We start from the raw sequence: 20444 nt of genomic DNA, 5'->3' as shown, positions 1-20444 counted from the left end.
GCTAAGGCCTGATTCTAATCCCTAAGCTACACCTACTGCCCTAACCGTCTACCTAAGGCCTGACAATAAGCCCTAAGCTACATCTACTGCCCTATCCGTCTAGCTAAGATCTGATTCTAATCCCTAAGGTACACCTACTGCCCTAACCGTCTAGCTAAGCCCTGACTTTAAGCCCTAAGCTACACCTACTGCCCTAATAGTCTAGCTAAGCCCTGTTTCTAAGCCCTAAGCTACAGCTATTGCCCTAACAGTCTAGCCAAGACCTGACTAAGCCCTAAGCTACACCTACTGCCCTAATCGTCTAGCTAAGACCTGATTCTAAGCCCTAAGCTACACCACTCTGGACCTGTTGCACTAACCTTCTAGCTAAGACCTGACTCTAAGCCCTAAGCTACACCTACTGCTCTAACCGTCTAGATAAGACCTTACTATAAGCTCTAAGCTACACCTACTGTCCTAACCATCTAGCTAAGCCCTGACTTTAAGGCCTAAGCTACATCTACTGCCCTAACCGTCTAGCTAAGCCCTGACTTTAAGGCCTAAGCTACATCTACTGCCCTAACCATCTAGCTAAGACCTGACTATAAGCCCTAAGCTACAACTACTGCCCTAACCGTCTAGCTAAGCCCTGACCCTAAGCCTTAAGCTACAACGACTGCCCTAACCGTCTACATAAGGCCTGACTCTAAGCCCTAAGCTACACATACTGCCCTAACCGTCAAGCTAAGCACTGACTCTAAGCCATAAGGTACAACTACTGCCCTAACCGTCTAGCTAAGACCTGACTCTTAGCCCTAAGTACACCTACTGCCCTAACTGTCTAGCTAAGGCCTGACTCTAAGCCCTAAGCTACACCTACTGCCCTAACCATCTAGCTAAGACCTGACTCTTAGCCCTAAGCTACACCTACTGCCCTAACTGTCTAGCTAAGACCTGACTCTTAGCCCTAAGCTACACCTACTGCCCTAACTGTCTAGCTAAGGCCTGACTACAAGCCCTAAGCTACATCTACTGCCCTAACCATCTAGCTAAGGCCTGACTCTAATCCTTAAGCTACACCTACTGCCCTAGCCATCTAGCTAAGACCTGACTCTAAGGCCTAAGCTACACCTACTGCCCTAACCGTCTACCTAAGGCCTGACTATAAGGCCTAAGCTACACCTACTGCTCTAACTGGTTAGCTAAGCCCTGATTATAAGCCCTAAGCTACACCTGCCACCCTAACCGTCTAGCAAACCCCTGACTTTTAGCACTAAGGTGAACCGGTCGCCATTATCGTCTAGCAAAGCCCTGACTTTAAGTACTAAGCTACACCTACTACCCCAACCATCTACCTAAGACCTGACTCTAAGCCCTAAGCTACACCTACTGCCCTAACCGTCTAGCTAACACCAGACTCTAAGCCCTAAGCTACACCTAATGCCCTAACAGTCTAGCTAAGAGGTGATTCTAAGCCCTAAGGTACACCTACTGCCCTAACAGTCTAGCTAAGCCCTTCTTCTAAGCCCTAACCTACACCTACTGCCCTAACCGTCTACCTAAGACCTGACTCTAAGCCCTAAGCTACAACTACTGCCCTAACCATCTACCTAAGACCTGACTCTAAGCCCTAAGCTACACCTACTGCCCTAACCATCTACCTAAGACCAGACTCTAAGTCCTAAGCTACAACTACTGCCCTAACCGTCTAGCTAAGCCCTGACTCTAAGCCATAAGCTACACCTACTGCCCTAACTGTCTAGCTAAGCCCTGACTCTAAGCCCTAAGCTACACCTCCTGCCCTAACCGTCTAGCTAGGACCTGACTCTAACCCCTAAGCTACACCTACTGCCCTAACCTTCTAGCTAGGACCTGACTCTAACCCCTAAGGTACAACTACTGCCCTAACTGTCTAGCTAGGCCTGACTTTAAGCCCTAAGCTACAACTACTGCCCTAACCTTCTAACTAAGCCCTGACTTTAAGCCCTAAGCTACAACTACTGCTCTAACCCTCTAGCTAAGCCCTGACTCTAATCTGTAAGGTACACCTACTGACATAAACAGTCTAGCTAGGCCCTGACTCTAAGCACTTAGCGACACCTACTGCCCTAACCAACTAGCAAAGCCCTGACTTTAAGCCCAAAGCTACTCCTATTGCCCTAATCATCTACGTAAGACCTGTTTCTAAGCCCTAAGCTACACCTATTGCCCTAACCGTCTACCTAAGGCCTGACTATAAGCCCTAAGCTACATCTACTGCCCTAACCGTCTAGCTAAGCCCTGACTCTAAGCCCTAAGCTACTCCTACTGCCCTAACCTTCTAGCAAAGATCTGACTTTAAGCCCTAAGCTACACCTACTGCCCTAACCGTCTAGCTATGCCCTGAGTCTAAGCCCTGAACTACAACTACTGCTCTAACCGTCTAGATAAGACCTTACTATAAGCTCTAAGCAACACCTACTGCCCTAACCGTCTAGCTAAGCCCTGACTTTAAGCCCTAAGCTACACCTACTGCCCTCTCCGTCTAGGTAAGATCTGATTCTAAGCCCTAAGCTACACCTATTGCCCTAACCGTCTAGCTAAGACCTGACTCTAAGCCCTAAGCTACACATACTGCCCTAACCGTCAAGCTAAGCACTGACTCTAAGCCATAAGGTACAACTACTGCCCTAACCATCTAGCTAAGACCTGATTCTAAGCCCTAAGCTACACCTACTGCCCTAACCGTCTAGCTAAGACCTGACTCTTAGCCCTAAGCTACACCTACTGCCCTAACCGTCTAGCTAAGGCCTGACTCTAAGCCCTAAGCTACACCTACTGCCCTAACCGTCTAGCTAAGACCTGATTGTAAGCCCTAAGCTACACCTACTGCCCTAACCATCTAGCTAAGACCTGACTCTTAGCCCTAAGCTACACCTAATGCCCTAACTGTCTAGCTAAGGCCTGACTCTAAGCCCTAAGCTACACCTACTGCCCTAACCGTCTAGCTAAGACCTGATTGTAAGCCCTAAGCTACACCTACTGCCCTAACTGTCTAGCTAAGACCTGACTCTTAGCCCTAAGCTACACCTACTGCCCTAACTGTCTAGCTAAGCCCTGACCATAAGCCCTAAGCTACACCTACTGCCCTATCCGTCTAGATAAGATCTGATTCTAATCCCTAAGCTACACCTACTGCCCTAACCGTCTAGCTAAGCCCTGACTTTAAGCCCTAAGCTACACCTACTGCCCTCTCCCTCTAGGTAAGATCTGATTCTAAGCCCTAAGCTACACCTATTGCCCTAACCGTCTAGCTAAGACTTGACTCTAAGCCCTAAGCTACCCATACTGCCCTAACCGTCAAGCTAAGCACTGACTCTAAGCCATAAGGTACAACTACTGCCCTAACCATCTAGCTAAGACCTGATTCTAAGCCCTAAGCTACACCTACTGCCCTAACCGTCTAGGTAAGACCTGATTCTAAGCCTTAAGCTACACCTATTGCCCTAACCGTCTAGCTAAGAGCTGACTCTAAGCCTTAAGCTACACCTACTGCCCTAACCTTCTAGCTAAGAGGTGATTCTAAGCCCTAAGGTACACCTACTGCCCTAACAGTCTAGCTAAGCCCTTCTTCTAAGCCCTAACCTACATCTACTGCCCTAACCGTCTAGCTAAGACCTGATTCTAAGCCCTAAGAAACACCTACTGCCCTAACCGTCTAGCTAAGCCCTGACTAAGCCCTAAGCTACACCTACTGCCCTAACCGTCTAGCTAAGACCTGACTCTAAGCCCTAAGCTTCACCTACTGTCCTTACTGTCTAGCTAAGACCTGACTCTAAGCACTAAGCTACACCTATTGCCCTAACAGTCTAGCTAAGACCTGACTCTAAGGCCTAAGCTACACCTACTGCCCTAACCGTCTAGGAAGACCTGACACTAAGTCCTAAGCTACACCTATTGCCCTAACCGTCTAGCTAAGACCTGACTCTAAGGCCTAAGGTACACCTACTGCCCTAACCGTCTAGCTAAGTACTGATTCTAAGCCCTAAGGTACACCTACTGCCCTAACCATCTAGCTAAGACCTGACTCTAAGCCCTAAGCTACACCTACTGCCCTATCCGTCTAGGTAAGACCTGATTCTAAGCCTTAAGCTACATCTATTGCCCTAACCGTCTAGCTAAGAGGTAATTCTAAGCCCTAAGGTACAACTACTGCCCTAACAGTCTAGCTAAGCCCTTCTTCTAAGCCCTAACCTACATCTACTGCCCTAACACTCTAGCTAAGACCAGACTCTAAGCCCTAAGCTAGATCTACTGCCCTATCCTTCTAGGTAAGACCTGATTCTAAGCCCTAAGCTACACCTACTGCCCTAACCCTCTAGCTAGGCCTGACTCTAATCCCTAAGCTACACCTACTGCCCTAACAGTCTAGCTAAGGCCTGACTCTAATCCTTAAGCTACACCTACTGCCCTAACCATCTAGCTAAGCCCTGTTTCTAAGCCCTAAGCCACACCTACTGCCCTAACCGTCTAGGTAAGACCTGACTCTAAGCCCTAAGCTACACCTACTGCCCTAACTGTCTAGCTAAGGCCTGACTCTAAGCCCTAAGCTACACCTACTGCCGTAACTGTCTAGCTAAGACCTGACTCTTAGCCCTAAGCTACACCTACTGCCCTAACTGTGTAGCTAAGGCCTGACTACAAGCCCTAAGCTACATCTACTGCCCTATCCGTCTAGGAAAGACCTGATTCTAAGCCCTAAGCTACACCTACTGCCCTAACCGTCTAGCTAAGGCCTGACTCTAAGCCCTAAGCTACACCTACTGCCCTAATAGTCTAGCTAAGCCCTGTTTCTAAGCCCTAAGCTACAGCTATTGCCCTAACAGTCTAGCCAAGACCTGACTAAGCCCTAAGCTACACCTACTGCCCTGTCTACCTAAGACCTGACTCTAAGCCCTAAGCTACACCTACTGCCCTAATCGTCTAGCTAAGACCTGATTCTAAGCCCTAAGCTACACCTACTGCCCTAACTGTCTAGCTAAGACGTGACTCTAAGCCCTAAGCTACTCCTACTGCCCTAACCTTCTAGCAAAGATCTGACTTTAAGCCCGAAGCTACACCTACTGCCCTAACCGTCTAGCTAAGCCCTGAGTCTAAGCCCTGAGCTACAACTACTGCTCTAACCGTCTAGATAAGACCTTACTATAAGCTCTAAGCTACACCTACTGTCCTAACTGTCTAGCTAGGCCTGACTCTAAGGTCTAAGCTATACCTACTGCCCTAACCATCTAGCTAAGCCCTGACTTTAAGGCCTAAGCTACACCTACTGCCCTAACCGTCTAGCTAAGACCTGATTCTAAGCCTTAAGCTACACCTACTGCCCTAACCGTCTAGCTAAGACCTGATTCTAAGCCCTAAGCTACACCTACTGCCCTATCCATCTAGGTAAGATCTGATTCTAATCCCTAAGCTACACCTACTGCCCTAACCGTCAAGCTAAGACCTGATTCTAAGCCCTAAGCTACACCTACTGCCCTAACCGTCTAGCTAAGACCTGACTCTTAGCCCTAAGCTACACCTACTGCCCTAACTGTCTAGCTAAGGCCTGACTCTAAGCCCTAAGCTACACCTACTGCCCTAATCATCTAGCTAAGACCTGACTCTTAGCCCTAAGCTACACCTACTGCCCTAACTGTCTAGCTAAGACCTGACTCTTAGCCCTAAGCTACACCTACTGCCCTAACTGTCTACCTAAGGCCTTACTCTAATCCTTAAGCTACACCTACTGCCCTAACCATCTAGCTAAGCCCTGATTCTAAGCCCTAAGCTACACCTACTGCCCTAACCGTCTAGCAAAGTCCTGTTTCTAAGCCCTAAGCCACACCTACTGCCCTAAGCGTCTAGCTAAGCCCTGACTTTAACCCCTAAGCTACACCTACTGCCCTAACCGTCTAGCTAGGACCTGACTCTAACCCCTAAGCTACACCTACTGCCCTAACCTTCTAGCTAGGACCTGACTCTAACCCCTAAGCTACACCTACTGCCCTAACCGTCTAGTAAGACCTGACTCTAAGCCCTAAGCTACACCTATTGCCCTAAGCGTGTACCTAAGGCCTGACTATAACCCCTAAGCTACACCTACTGCCCTAACTGTCTAGCTAAGCCTGACTTTAAGCCCTAAGCTACAACTACTGCCCTAACCTTCTAACTAAGCCCTGACTTTAAGCCCTAAGCTACAACTACTGCTCTCACCGTCTAGCTAAGCCCTGACTCTAATCTGTAAGGTACACCTACTGACATAAACAGTCTAGCTAGGCCCTGACTCTAAGCACTTAGCGACACCTACTGCCCTAACCAACTAGCAAAGCCCTGACTTTAAGCCCAAAGCTACTCCTATTGCCCTAACCGTCTAGCTAAGCCCTGACTCTAAGCCCTAAACTACACCTACTGCCCTAACCGTCTACCTAAGGCCTGACTGCAAGCCCTAAGCTACATCTACTGCCCTATCCGTCTAGGTAAGACCTGACTCTAAGCCCTAAGCTACACCTACTGCCCTAACCGTCTAGCTAAGAGGTAATTCTAAGCCCTAAGGTACACCTACTGCCCTAACAGTCTAGCTAAGCCCTTCTTCTAAGCCCTAACCTACATCTACTGCCGTAACACTCTAGCTAAGACCTGACTCTAAGCCCTAAGAAACACCTACTGCCCTAACCGTCTAGCTAAGACCAGACTCTAAGCCCTAAGCTACATTTACTGCCCTAACTGTCTAGCTAAGGCCTGACTCTAAGCCCTAAGCTACACCTATTGCCCTAACCGTCTAGCTAAGACCTGACTCTTAGCCCTAAGATACACCTACTGCCCTAACTGTCTAGCTAAGACCTGACTCTTAGCCCTAAGCTACACCTACTGCCCTAACTGTCTAGCTAAGGCCTGACTACAAGCCCTAAGCTACATCTACTGCCCTAACTGTCTAGCTAAGGCCTGACTCTAATCCTTAAGCTACACCTACTGCACTAACCATCTAGCTAAGCCCTGTTTCTAAGCCCTAAGCCACACCTACTGCCCTAACCTTCTAGCTAAGCCCTGACCCTAAGTCCTAAGCTACACCTACTGCCCTAACTGTCTACCTAAGGCCTGACTGCAAGCCCTAAGCTACATCTACTGCCCTATCCGTCTAGGTAAGACCTGACTCTAAGCCCTAAGCTACACCTACTGCGCTAACCGTCTAGCTAAGCCCTGACCCTAAGCCTTAAGCTACAACTACTGCCCTAACCGTCTACCTAAGGCCTGACTATAAGCCCTAAGCTACACCTACTGCCCTAACCGTCTAGCTAAGGCCTGATTCTAATCCCTAAGCTACACTTACTGCCCTAACCGTCTACCTAAGGCCTGACAATAAGCCCTAAGCTACATCTACTGCCCTATCCGTCTAGCTAAGATCTGATTCTAATCCCTAAGGTACACCTACTGCCCTAACCGTCTAGCTAAGCCCTGACTTTAAGCCCTAAGCTACACCTACTGCCCTAATAGTCTAGCTAAGCCCTGTTTCTAAGCCCTAAGCTACAGCTATTGCCCTAACAGTCTAGCCAAGACCTGACTAAGCCCTAAGCTACACCTACTGCCCTAATCGTCTAGCTAAGACCTGATTCTAAGCCCTAAGCTACACCACTCTGGACCTGTTGCACTAACCTTCTAGCTAAGACCTGACTCTAAGCCCTAAGCTACACCTACTGCTCTAACCGTCTAGATAAGACCTTACTATAAGCTCTAAGCTACACCTACTGTCCTAACCATCTAGCTAAGCCCTGACTTTAAGGCCTAAGCTACATCTACTGCCCTAACCGTCTAGCTAAGCCCTGACTTTAAGGCCTAAGCTACATCTACTGCCCTAACCGTCTAGCTAAGCCCTGACCCTAAGCCTTAAGCTACAACGACTGCCCTAACCGTCTACATGAGGCCTGACTCTAAGCCCTAAGCTACACATACTGCCCTAACCGTCAAGCTAAGCACTGACTCTAAGCCATAAGGTACAACTACTGCCCTAACCGTCTAGCTAAGACCTGACTCTTAGCCCTAAGTACACCTACTGCCCTAACTGTCTAGCTAAGGCCTGACTCTAAGCCCTAAGCTACACCTACTGCCCTAACCATCTAGCTAAGACCTGACTCTTAGCCCTAAGCTACACCTACTGCCCTAACTGTCTAGCTAAGACCTGACTCTTAGCCCTAAGCTACACCTACTGCCCTAACTGTCTAGCTAAGGCCTGACTACAAGCCCTAAGCTACATCTACTGCCCTAACCATCTAGCTAAGGCCTGACTCTAATCCTTAAGCTAAACCTACTGCCCTAGCCATCTAGCTAAGACCTGACTCTGAGCCCTAAGCTGGACTTACTGCCCTAACCGTCTAGCTAAGCCCTGACCCTAAGCCCTAAACTACACCTACTGCCCTAACCGTCTACCTAAGGCCTGACTGCAAGCCCTAAGCTACATCTACTGCCCTAACCGTCTAGCTAAGCCCTGACTTTAAGCCCTAAGCTACACCTACTTCCCTCTCCGTCTAGGTAAGATCTGATTCTAAGCCCTAAGCTACACCTACTGCCCTAACCGTCTAGCTAAGCCCTGACTTTAAGCCCTAAGCTACAGCTACTGCCCTCTCCGTCTAGGTAAGATCTGATTCTAAGCCCTAAGCTACACCTACTGCCCTAACCGTCTAGCTAAGACCTGATTCTAAGCCCTAAGCTACACCTACTGCCCTAACCGTCTAGCTAAGGCCTGACTCTAATCCTTAAGCTACACCTACTGCCCTAACCGTCTACCTAAGGCCTGACTGCAAGCCCTAAGCTACATCTACTGCCCTAACCGTCTAGCTAAGACCTGACTCTGAGCCCTAAGCTGGACTTACTGCCCTAACCGTCTACCTAAGGCCTGACTATAAGCCCTAAGCTACATCTACTGCCCTATCCGTCTAGGTAAGACCTGATTCTAAGCCTTAAGCTACACCTATTGCCCTAACCGTCTAGCTAAGACCTGACTCTAAGCCTTAAGCTACACCTACTGCCCTAACTGTGTAGCTAAGACCTGACTCCAAGCCCTAAGCTACACCTACTGCCCTAACAGTCTAGCTAAGCCCTTCTTCTAAGCCCTAACCTACATCTACTGCCCTAACACTCTAGCTAAGACCTGACTCTAAGCCCTAAGCAACACCTACTGCCCTAACCGTCTAGCTAAGACCAGACTCTAAGCCCTAAGTTACATTTACTGCACTAACCGTCTAGCTAAGACCTGACTCTAAGCCCTAAGCTACACCTATTGCCCTAACCGTCTACCTAAGGCCTGACTATAAGGCCTAAGCTACACCTACTGCTCTAACTGGTTAGCTAAGCCCTGATTATAAGCCCTAAGCTACACCTGCCACCCTAACCGTCTAGCAAACCCCTGACTTTTAGCACTAAGGTGAACCGGTCGCCATTATCGTCTAGCAAAGCCCTGACTTTAAGTACTAAGCTACACCTACTACCCCAACCATCTACCTAAGACCTGACTCTAAGCCCTAAGCTACACCTACTGCCCTAACCGTCTAGCTAACACCAGACTCTAAGCCCTAAGCTACACCTAATGCCCTAACAGTCTAGCTAAGAGGTGATTCTAAGCCCTAAGGTACACCTACTGCCCTAACAGTCTAGCTAAGCCCTTCTTCTAAGCCCTAACCTACACCTACTGCCCTAACACTCTAGCTAAGACCTGACTCTAAGCCCTAAGCAACACGTACTGCCCTAACCGTCTAGCTAAGACCTGACGCTAAGCCCTAAGCTACACCTACTGCCCTACCCGTCTAGCTAAGCCCTGACTCTAAGCCCTAAGCTACACCTACTGCCCTAACCATCTACCTAAGACCTGACTCTAAGCCCTAAGCTACACCTACTGCCCTAACCGTCTACCTAAGACCTGACTCTAAGCCCTAAGCTACAACTACTGCCCTAACCATCTACCTAAGACCTGACTCTAAGCCCTAAGCTACAACTACTGACCTAACCATCTACCTGAGACCAGACTCTAAGCCCTAAGCTACACCTACTGCCCTAACCATCTACCTAAGACCAGACTCTAAGTCCTAAGCTACAACTACTGCCCTAACCGTCTAGCTAAGCCCTGACTCTAAGCCATAAGCTACACCTACTGCCCTAACTGTCTAGCTAAGCCCTGACTCTAAGCCCTAAGCTACACCTCCTGCCCTAACCGTCTAGCTAGGACCTGACTCTAACCCCTAAGCTACACCTACTGCCCTAACCTTCTAGCTAGGACCTGACTCTAACCCCTAAGGTACAACTACTGCCCTAACTGTCTAGCTAGGCCTGACTTTAAGCCCTAAGCTACAACTACTGCCCTAACCTTCTAACTAAGCCCTGACTTTAAGCCCTAAGCTACAACTACTGCTCTAACCCTCTAGCTAAGCCCTGACTCTAATCTGTAAGGTACACCTACTGACATAAACAGTCTAGCTAGGCCCTGACTCTAAGCACTTAGCGACACCTACTGCCCTAACCAACTAGCAAAGCCCTGACTTTAAGCCCAAAGCTACTCCTATTGCCCTAATCATCTACCTAAGACCTGTTTCTAAGCCCTAAGCTACACCTATTGCCCTAACCGTCTACCTAAGGCCTGACTATAAGCCCTAAGCTACATCTACTGCCCTAACCGTCTAGCTAAGCCCTGACTCTAAGCCCTAAGCTACTCCTACTGCCCTAACCTTCTAGCAAAGATCTGACTTTAAGCCCTAAGCTACACCTACTGCCCTAACCGTCTAGCTATGCCCTGAGTCTAAGCCCTGAACTACAACTACTGCTCTAACCGTCTAGATAAGACCTTACTATAAGCTCTAAGCTACACCTACTGCCCTATCCGTCTAGCTAAGACCTGACTGTAAGCCCTAAGCTACAAATACTGCCCTAACCGTCTAGCTAAGCCCTGACCATAAGCCCTAAGCTACACCTACTGCCCTCTCCGTCTAGGTAAGATCTGATTCTAATCCCTAAGCAACACCTACTGCCCTAACCGTCTAGCTAAGCCCTGACTTTAAGCCCTAAGCTACACCTACTGCCCTCTCCGTCTAGGTAAGATCTGATTCTAAGCCCTAAGCTACACCTATTGCCCTAACCGTCTAGCTAAGACTTGACTCTAAGCCCTAAGCTACACATACTGCCCTAACCGTCAAGCTAAGCACTGACTCTAAGCCATAAGGTACAACTACTGCCCTAACCATCTAGCTAAGACCTGATTCTAAGCCCTAAGCTACACCTACTGCCCTAACCGTCTAGCTAAGACCTGACTCTTAGCCCTAAGCTACACCTACTGCCCTAACCGTCTAGCTAAGGCCTGACTCTAAGCCCTAAGCTACACCTACTGCCCTAACCGTCTAGCTAAGACCTGATTGTAAGCCCTAAGCTACACCTACTGCCCTAACCATCTAGGTAAGACCTGACTCTTAGCCCTAAGCTACACCTACTGCCCTAACTGTCTAGCTAAGGCCTGACTCTAAGCCCTAAGCTACACCTACTGCCCTAACCGTCTAGCTAAGACCTGATTGTAAGCCCTAAGCTACACCTACTGCCCTAACTGTCTAGCTAAGACCTGACTCTTAGCCCTAAGCTACACCTACTGCCCTAACTGTCTAGCTAAGCCCTGACCATAAGCCCTAAGCTACACCTACTGCCCTATCCGTCTAGATAAGATCTGATTCTAATCCCTAAGCTACACCTACTGCCCTAACCATCTAGGTAAGACCTGACTCTTAGCCCTAAGCTACACCTACTGCCCTAACTGTCTAGCTAAGGCCTGACTCTAAGCCCTAAGCTACACCTACTACCCAAACCATCTACCTAAGACCTGACTCTTAGCCCTAAGCTACACCTACTGCCCTAACTGTCTAGCTAAGACCTGACTCTTAGCCCTAAGCTACACCTACTGCCCTAACTGTCTAACTAAGGCCTGACTACAAGCCCTAAGCTACATCTACTGCCCTATCCGTCTAGGAAAGACCTGATTCTAAGCCCTAAGCTACACCTACTGCCCTAACCGTCTAGGTAGGCCTGACTCTAATCCCTAAGCTACACCTGCTGCCCTAATGGTCTAGCTAAGGCCTGACTCTAATCCTTAAGCTACACCTACTGCCCTAACCGTCTAGCTAAGACCTGACTCTGAGCCCTAAGCTGGACTTACTGCCCTAACCGTCTAGCTAAGCCCTGACCCTAAGCCCTAAACTACACCTACTGCCCTAACCGTCTACCTAAGGCCTGACTGCAAGCCCTAAGCTACATCTACTGCCCTAACCGTCTAGCTAAGCCTTGACTGTAAGCCCTAAGCTACACCTACTGCCCTCTCCGTCTAGGTAAGATCTGATTCTAAGCCCTAAGCTACACCTACTGCCCTAACCGTCTAGCTAAGCCCTGTCTTTAAGCCCTAAGCTACACCTACTGCCCTCTCCGTCTAGGTAAGATCTGATTCTAAGCCCTAAGCTAAACCTACTGCCCTAACCGTCTAGCTAAGACCTGACTCTGAGCCCTAAGCTGGACTTACTGCACTAACCGTCTAGCTAAGCCCTGACCCTAAGTCCTAAGCTACACCTACTGCCCTAACCGTCTAGCTAAGCCCTGACTTTAAGCCCTAAGCTACACCTACTGCCCTCTCCGTCTAGATAAGACCTGATTCTAAGCCCTAAGCTACACCTACTGCCCTAACCGTCTAGCTAAGACCTGACTCTAAGACATAAGCTACACCTATTGCCCTAACCGTCTAGCTAAGCCCTGACCCTAAGCCTTAAGCTACAACGACTGCCCTAACCGTCTACCTAAGGCCTGACTATAAGCCCTAAGCTACATCTACTGCCCTATCCGTCTAGGTAAGACCTGATTCTAAGCCTTAAGCTACACCTATTGCCCTAACCGTTTAGCTAAGGCCTTATTCTAAGCCCTAAGCTACACCTACTGCCCTAACCGTCTACCTAAGGCCTGACTATAAGCCCTAAGCTACATCTACTGCCCTAACCGTCTAGCTAAGACCAGACTCTAAGCCCTAAGCTACATTTACTGCCCTAACCGTCTAGCTAAGACCTGACTCTAAGGCCTAAGCTACACCTACTGCCCTAACCGTCTACCTAAGGCCTGACTATAAGGCCTAAGCTACACCTACTGCTCTAACTGGTTAGCTAAGCCCTGATTATAAGCCCTAAGCTACACCTGCCACCCTAACCGTCTAGCAAACCCCTGACTTTTAGCACTAAGGTGAACTGGCCGCCATTACCGTCTAGCAAAGCCCTGACTTTATGTACTAAGCTACACCTACTACCCAAACCATCTACCTAAGACCTGACTCTAAGCCCTAAGCTACACCTACTGCCCTAACCGTCTAGCTAAGACCAGACTCTAAGCACTAAGCTACACCTAATGCCCTAACTGTCTAGCTAAGAGGTGATTCTAAGCCCTAAGGTACACCTACTGCCCTAACAGTCTAGCTAAGCCCTTCTTCTAAGCCCTAACCTACACCTACTGCCCTAACACTCTAGCTAAGACCTGACTCTAAGCCCTAAGCAACACGTACTGCCCTAACCGTCTAGCTAAGACCTGACTCTAAGCCCTAAGCTACACCTACTGCCCTAACCATCTACCTAAGACCTGACTCTAAGCCCTAAGCTACACCTACTACCCTAACACTCTAGCTAAGACCTGACTCTAAGCCCTAAGCTAAACCTACTGCCCTAACCATCTACCTAAGACCTGACTCTAAGCCCTAAGCTACACCTACTGCCCTAACCATCTACCTAAGACCAGACTCTAAGCCCTAAGATACAACTACTGCCCTAACCGTCTAGCTAAGCCCTGACTCTAAGCCCTAAGCTACACCTACTGCCCTAACCGTCTAGCTAGGACCTGACTCTAACCCCTAAGCTACACCTACTGCCCTAACCGTCTAGCTAGGACCTGACTCTAACCCCTAAGCTACACCTACTGCCCTAACCGTCTAGCTAGGCCTGACTTTAAGCCCTAAGCTACAACTACTGCCCTAACCTTCTAACTAAGCCCTGAATTTAAGCCGTAAGCTACAACTACTGCTCTAACCGTCTAGCTAAGCCCTGACTCTAATCTGTAAGGTACACCTACTGACATAAACAGTCTAGCTAGGCCCTGACTCTAAGCACTTAGCGACACCTACTGCCCTAACCAACTAGCAAAGCCCTGACTTTAAGCCCAAAGCTACTCCTATTGCCCTAAAAATCTACCTAAGACCTGTTTCTAAGCCCTAAGATACTCCTATTGCCCTAATCATCTACCTAAGACCTGTTTCTAAGCCCTAAGCTACACCTATTGCCCTAACCGTCTAGCTAAGCCCTGACTCTAAGCCCTAAGCTACATCTACTGCCCTATCCGTCTAGGTAAGACCTGATTCTAAGCCCTAAGCTACACCTGCTGCCCTAACCGTCTAGCTAAGAGCTGACTCTAAGCCTTAAGCTACACCTACTGCCCTAACCGTCTAGTTAAGACCTGACTCTAAGACCTAAGCTACACCTATTGCCCTAACAGTCTAGCTAAGCCCTGACACTAATCCTTAAGCTACAACTACTGCCCTAACCGTCTACCTAAGGCCTGACTATAAGCCCTAAGCTACACCTATTGCCCTAACTGTCTAGCTAAGTCCTGATTCTAAGCCCTAAGCTACACCTGCTGCCCTAACCGTCTAGCTAAGAGCTGACTCTAAGCCTTAAGCTACACCTACTGCCCTAACCGTCTAGCTAAGAGGTGATTCTAAGCCCTAAGGTACACCTACTGCCCTAACAGTCTAGCTAAGCCCTTCTTCTAAGCCCTAACCTACATCTACTGCCCTAACCGTCTAGCTAAGACCTGACTCTAAGCCCTAAGCTACACCTACTGCCTTAACCGTCTACCTAAGGCCTGACTATAAGCCCTAAGCTACACCTACTTCCCTCTCCGTCTAGGTAAGACCTGATTCTAAGCCTTAAGCTACACCTATTGCCCTAACCGTCTAGCTAAGACCTGACTCTAAGCCTTAAGCTACACCTACTGCCCTAACTGTGTAGCTAAGACCTGACTCTAAGCCCTAAGCTACACCTACTGCCCTAACCGTCTAGCTAAGAGGTAATTCTAAGCCCTAAGGTACACCTACTGCCCTAACAGTCTAGCTAAGCCCTTCTTCTAAGCCCTAACCTACATCTACTGCCCTAACACTCTAGCTAAGACCTGACTCTAAGCCCTAAGCAACACCTACTGCCCTAACCGTCTAGCTAAGAGGTAATTCTAAGCCCTAAGGTACACCTACTGCCCTAACAGTCTAGCTAAGCCCTTCTTCTAAGCCCTAACCTACATCTACTGCCCTAACACTCTAGCTAAGACCAGACTCTAAGCCCTAAGCTACATTTACTGCCCTAACCATCTAGCTACGACCTGACTCTTAGCCCTAAGCTACACCTACTGCCCTAACTGTCTAGCTAAGGCCTGACTCTAAGCCCTAAGCTACATCTACTGCCCTATCCGTCTAGGTAAGACCTGATTCTAAGCCCTAAGCTACACCTACTGCCCTAACCGTCTAGCTAAGGCCTGACTCTAATCCTTAAGCTACACCTACTGCCCTAACCATCTAGCTAAGCCCTGTTTCTAAGCCCTAAGCCACACCTACTGCCCTATCCGTCTAGGTAAGACCTGATTCTAAGCCCTAAGCTACACCTACTGCCCTAACCGTCTAGCTAAGCCCTGACCCTAAGTCCTAAGCTACACCTACTGCCCTAACCGTCTACCTAAGGCCTGACTCTAAGCCCTAAGCAACATCTACTGCCCTATCCGTCTAGGTAAGACCTGATCCTAAGCCCTAAGCTACACCTACTGCCCTAACCGTCTAGCTAAGACCTGAATCTAAGTCCTAAGCTATAAATACTGCCCTAACCGTCTACCTAAGGCCTGACTATAAGCCCTAAGCTACACCTATTGCCCTAACTGTCTAGCTAAGTCCTGAATCTAAGCCCTAAGCTACTCCTAATGCCCTAACCGTCTAGCTAAGGCCTGATTCTAAGCCCTAAGCTACACCTACTGCCCTAACCGTCTACATAAGTCCTGACAATAAGCCCTAAGCTACATCTACTGCCCTAACCGTCTAGCTAAGCCCTGACTCTAAGCCCTAAGCTACACCTACTGCCCTAATAGTCTAGCTAAGCCCTGTTTCTAAGCCCTAAGCTACAGCTATTGCCCTAACAGTCTAGCCAAGACCTGACTAAGCCCTAAGCTACACCTTCTGCCCTGTCTACCTAAGACCTGATTATAAGCCCTAAGCTACACCTACTGCCCTAATCGTCTAGCTAAGACCTGATTCTAAGCCCTAAGCTACACCACTCTGGACCTGTTGCACTAACCTTCTAGCTAAGACCTGACTCTAAGCCCTAAGCTACACCTACTGCCCTAACTGTCTAGCTAAGACGTGACTCTAAGCCCTAAGCTACACCTACTGCCCTAACCGTCTAGCTAAGCCCTGACCATAAGCCCTAAGCTACACCTACTGCCCTATCCGTCTAGGTAATATCTGATTCTAAGCCCTAAGCTACACCTACTGCCCTAACAGTCTAGCTAAGCCCTGACTTTAAGCCCTAAGCTACACCTACTGCCCTCTCCGTCTAGGTAAGATCTGATTCAAAGCCCTAAGCTACACCTACTGCCCTAACTGTCTAGCTAAGACCTGACTCTAAGCCCTAAGCTACACCTAATGCCCTAACCATCCAGCTAAGACCTGATTCTTAGCCCTAAGTTACACCTACTGCCCTAACCGTCTAGCTAAGACCTGACTCTTAGCCCTAAGCTACACCTATTGCCCTAACAGTCTAGCTAAGCCCTGTTTCTGAGCCCTAAGCTACACCTACTGCCCTAACCGTCTAGCTAAGACCTGATTCTTAGCCCTAAGTTACACCTACTGCCCTAACCGTCTAGCTAAGACCTGACTCTGAGCCCTAAGCTACTCCTAATGCCCTCACCGTCTAGCTAAGACCTGACTCTCAACCCTAAGCTACACCTACTGCCCTAACAGTCTAGCTAAGCCCTGTTTCTAAGCCCTAAGCTAAACCTACTGCCCTAACCGTCTAGCTAAGGCTTGACTCTAAGCCATAAGCTACACCTACTGCCCTAACTGTCTAGCTAAGGCCTGACTCTAAGCCCTAAGCTACACCTACTGCCCTAACTGTCTAGCTAAGGCCTGACTCTAAGCCCTAAGTTACACCTACTGCCATAACCGTCTAGCTAAGACCTGACGCTAAGCCCTAAGTTACACCTACTGCCATAACCGTCTAGCTAAGACCTGACGCTAAGCCCTAAGCTACACCTACTGCCCTACCCGTCTAGCTAAGACCTGACTATAAGCCCTAAGCTACACCTACTGCCCTAACCGTCTACCTAAGGCCTGACTCTAAGCCCTAAGCTACTCCTACTGCCCTAAGCGTCTAGCTAAGACCTGACGCTAAGGCCTAAGCTACACCTACTGCCCTATCCGTCTAGCTAAGACCTGACTATAAGCCCTAAGCTACACCTACTGCCCAAACCTTCTAGCTAAGCCCTGACTCTAAGCCCCAAACTACACCTATTGCCCTAACCGTCTACCTAAGGCCTGACTCTAAGCCCTAAGCTACACCTACTGCCCTAACCGTCTAGCTAAGACCTGACTCTAAGCCCTAAACTACACCTATTGCCCTAACCGTCTACCTAAGGCCTGACTCTAAGCCCTAAGCTACACCTACTGCCTTAACCGTCTAGCTAAGACCTGACTCTAAGCCCTAAACTACACCTATTGCCCTAACCGTCTACCTAAGGCATGACTATAATCCCTAAGCTACACCTACTGCCCTAATCGTCTAGCTAAGCCCTGACCCTAAGCCTTAAGCTACAACTGCTGCCCTAATCGTCTAGCTAAGACCTGATTCTATGCCTTAAGCTACACCTACTGCCCTAACCGTCTAGCTAAGCCCTGACCCTAAGCCTTAAGCTACAACTGCTGCCCTAATCGTCTAGCTAAGACCTGATTCTATGCCTTAAGCTACACCTACTGCCCTAACCGTCTAGCTAAGCCCTGACTAAGCCGTAAGCTACACCTACTGCCCTAACCGTCTACCTAAGGCCTGACTATAAGCGCTAAGCTACATCTACTGCCCTAACCGTCTAGCTAAGACCTGATTCTAAGCCCTAAACTACACCTACTGCCCTAACAGTCTAGCTAAGCCCTGTTTCTAAGCCCTAAGCAACAGCTATTGCCCTAACAGTCTAGCCAAGACCTGACTCTAAGCCCTAAGCTACACCTACTGCCCTAACTGTCTACCTAAGACCTGACTCTAAGCCCTAAGCTACACCTACTGCCCTAACCGTCTAGCTAAGACCTGATTCTAAGCCCTAAGCTACACCTAATCTGGACCTGTTGCACTAACCTTCTAGCTAAGACCTGACTCTAAGCCCTAAGCTACACCTACTGCCCTAACTGTCTAGCTAAGACCTGACTCTAAGCCCTAAGCTACACCTATTGCCCTAACTGTCTAGCTAAGACCTGAATCTAAGCCCTAAGCTACACCTAGTGCCCTAACTGTCTAGCTAAGACCTGACTCTAAGCCCTAAGCTACACCTACTGCCCTAACTGTCTAGCCAAGACCTGACTCTAAGCCCTAAGCTACACCTACTGCCCTAACAGTCTAGCCAAGACCTGACTCTAAGCCCTAAGCTACACCTACTGCCCTAACTGTCTAGCTAAGACCTGACTCTAAGCCCTAAGCTACACCTACTGCCCTAACTGTCTAGCCAAGACCTGACTCTAAGCCCTAAGCTACACCTACTGCCCTAACAGTCTAGCCAAGACCTGATTCTAAGCCCTAAGCTACACCTAATCTGGACCTGTTGCACTAACCTTCTAGCTAAGACCTTACTATAAGCTCTAAGCTACACCTACTGCCCTAACTGTCTAGCTAGGCCTGACTCTAAGGTCTAAGCTACACCTACTGCCCTAACCGTCTAGCCAAGACCTGACTCTAAGCCCTAAGCTACACCTACTGCCCTAACTGTCTAGCTAAGACCTGACTCTGAGCCCTAAGCTACTCCTTCTGCCCTAACCATATAGCTAAGCCCCATTTTTAAGTCCTAAGCTACACCTATTGCCCTAACCGTCTAGCTAAGACCTGATTCTAAGCCCTAAGCTACACTTACTACACTAACAGTCTAGCTAAGACCTGACTCTAAGCCCTAAGCTGGACTTACTGCCCTAACCGTCTAGCTAAGCCCTGACCCTAAGCCCTAAGCTGGACTTACTGCCCTAACCGTCTAGCTAAGCCCTGACCCTAAGCCCTAAGCAACACCTACTGCCTTAACAGTCTAGCTAAGCCCTCTTTCTAAGCCCTAAGCTACACCTATTACCCTAACCGTCTAGCTAAGACCTGACTCTAAGCCCTAAGCTATAAATACTGCCCTAACCGCATAGCTAAGACCTGACTCTAAGCCCTAAGCTACACCTACTGTCCTTACCGTCTAGCTAAGACCTGAGTCTAAGCCCTAAGCTGGACATGCTGCCCTAACAGTCTAGCTAAGACCTGATTCTAAGCCCTAAGCTACACCTACTGCCCTAACCATCTAGCTAGGCCCTGACTCTAAGTCCTAAAGTACAACTACTGCTCTAACCGTCTAGCTAAGCCCTGACTCTAAGCCCTAAGCTACACCTACTGCCCTAACTGTCTAGCCAAGACCTGATTCTAAGCCCTAAGCTACACCTAATCTGGACCTGTTGCACTAACCTTCTAGCTAAGACCTTACTATAAGCTCTAAGCTACACCTACTGCCCTAACAGTCTAGCTAAGCCCTGTTTCTAAGCCCTAAGCTACACCTACTGCCCTAACCGTCTAGCTAAGACCTGATTCTAAGCCCCAAACTACACCTATTGCCCTAACCGTCTACCTAAGGCCTGACTCTAAGCCCTAAGCTACACCTACTGCCCTAACCGTCTAGATAAGACCTGACTCTAAGCCCTAAACTACACCTACTGCTCTAACAGTCTAGCTAAGTCCTGACTCTAAGCCCTAAGCTACACTTACTGCCCTAACTGTCTAGCTAAGACCTGACTCTAAGCCCTAAGCTACACCTACTGCCCTATCCGTCTAGCTAAGTCCTGATTCTAAGCCCTAAGTTACACCTACTGCCCTAACCGTCTGGCTAAGACCTGATTCTAAGCACTAAGCTACACCTATTGCCCTAACAGTCTAGCTAAGACCTGACTCTAAGCCCTAAGCTACACCTACTGCCCTAACATTCTAGCTAAGACCTGACTCTAAGCCCTAAGTTACACCTACTGCCCTAACTGTCTAGCTAAGCCCTGAGTCTAAGCCCTAAGCTACACCTACTGCCCTAACTGTCTAGCTAAGACCTGACTCCAAGCCCTAAGCTACACCTACTGCCCTAACTGTCTAGCCAAGACC

Source organism: Sminthopsis crassicaudata, chromosome 2 (genome assembly GCF_048593235.1).
Source record: "Sminthopsis crassicaudata isolate SCR6 chromosome 2, ASM4859323v1, whole genome shotgun sequence".
Classification (NCBI taxonomy): Eukaryota; Metazoa; Chordata; class Mammalia; order Dasyuromorphia; family Dasyuridae; genus Sminthopsis; species Sminthopsis crassicaudata.
This window is presented reverse-complemented; position numbering follows the sequence as displayed.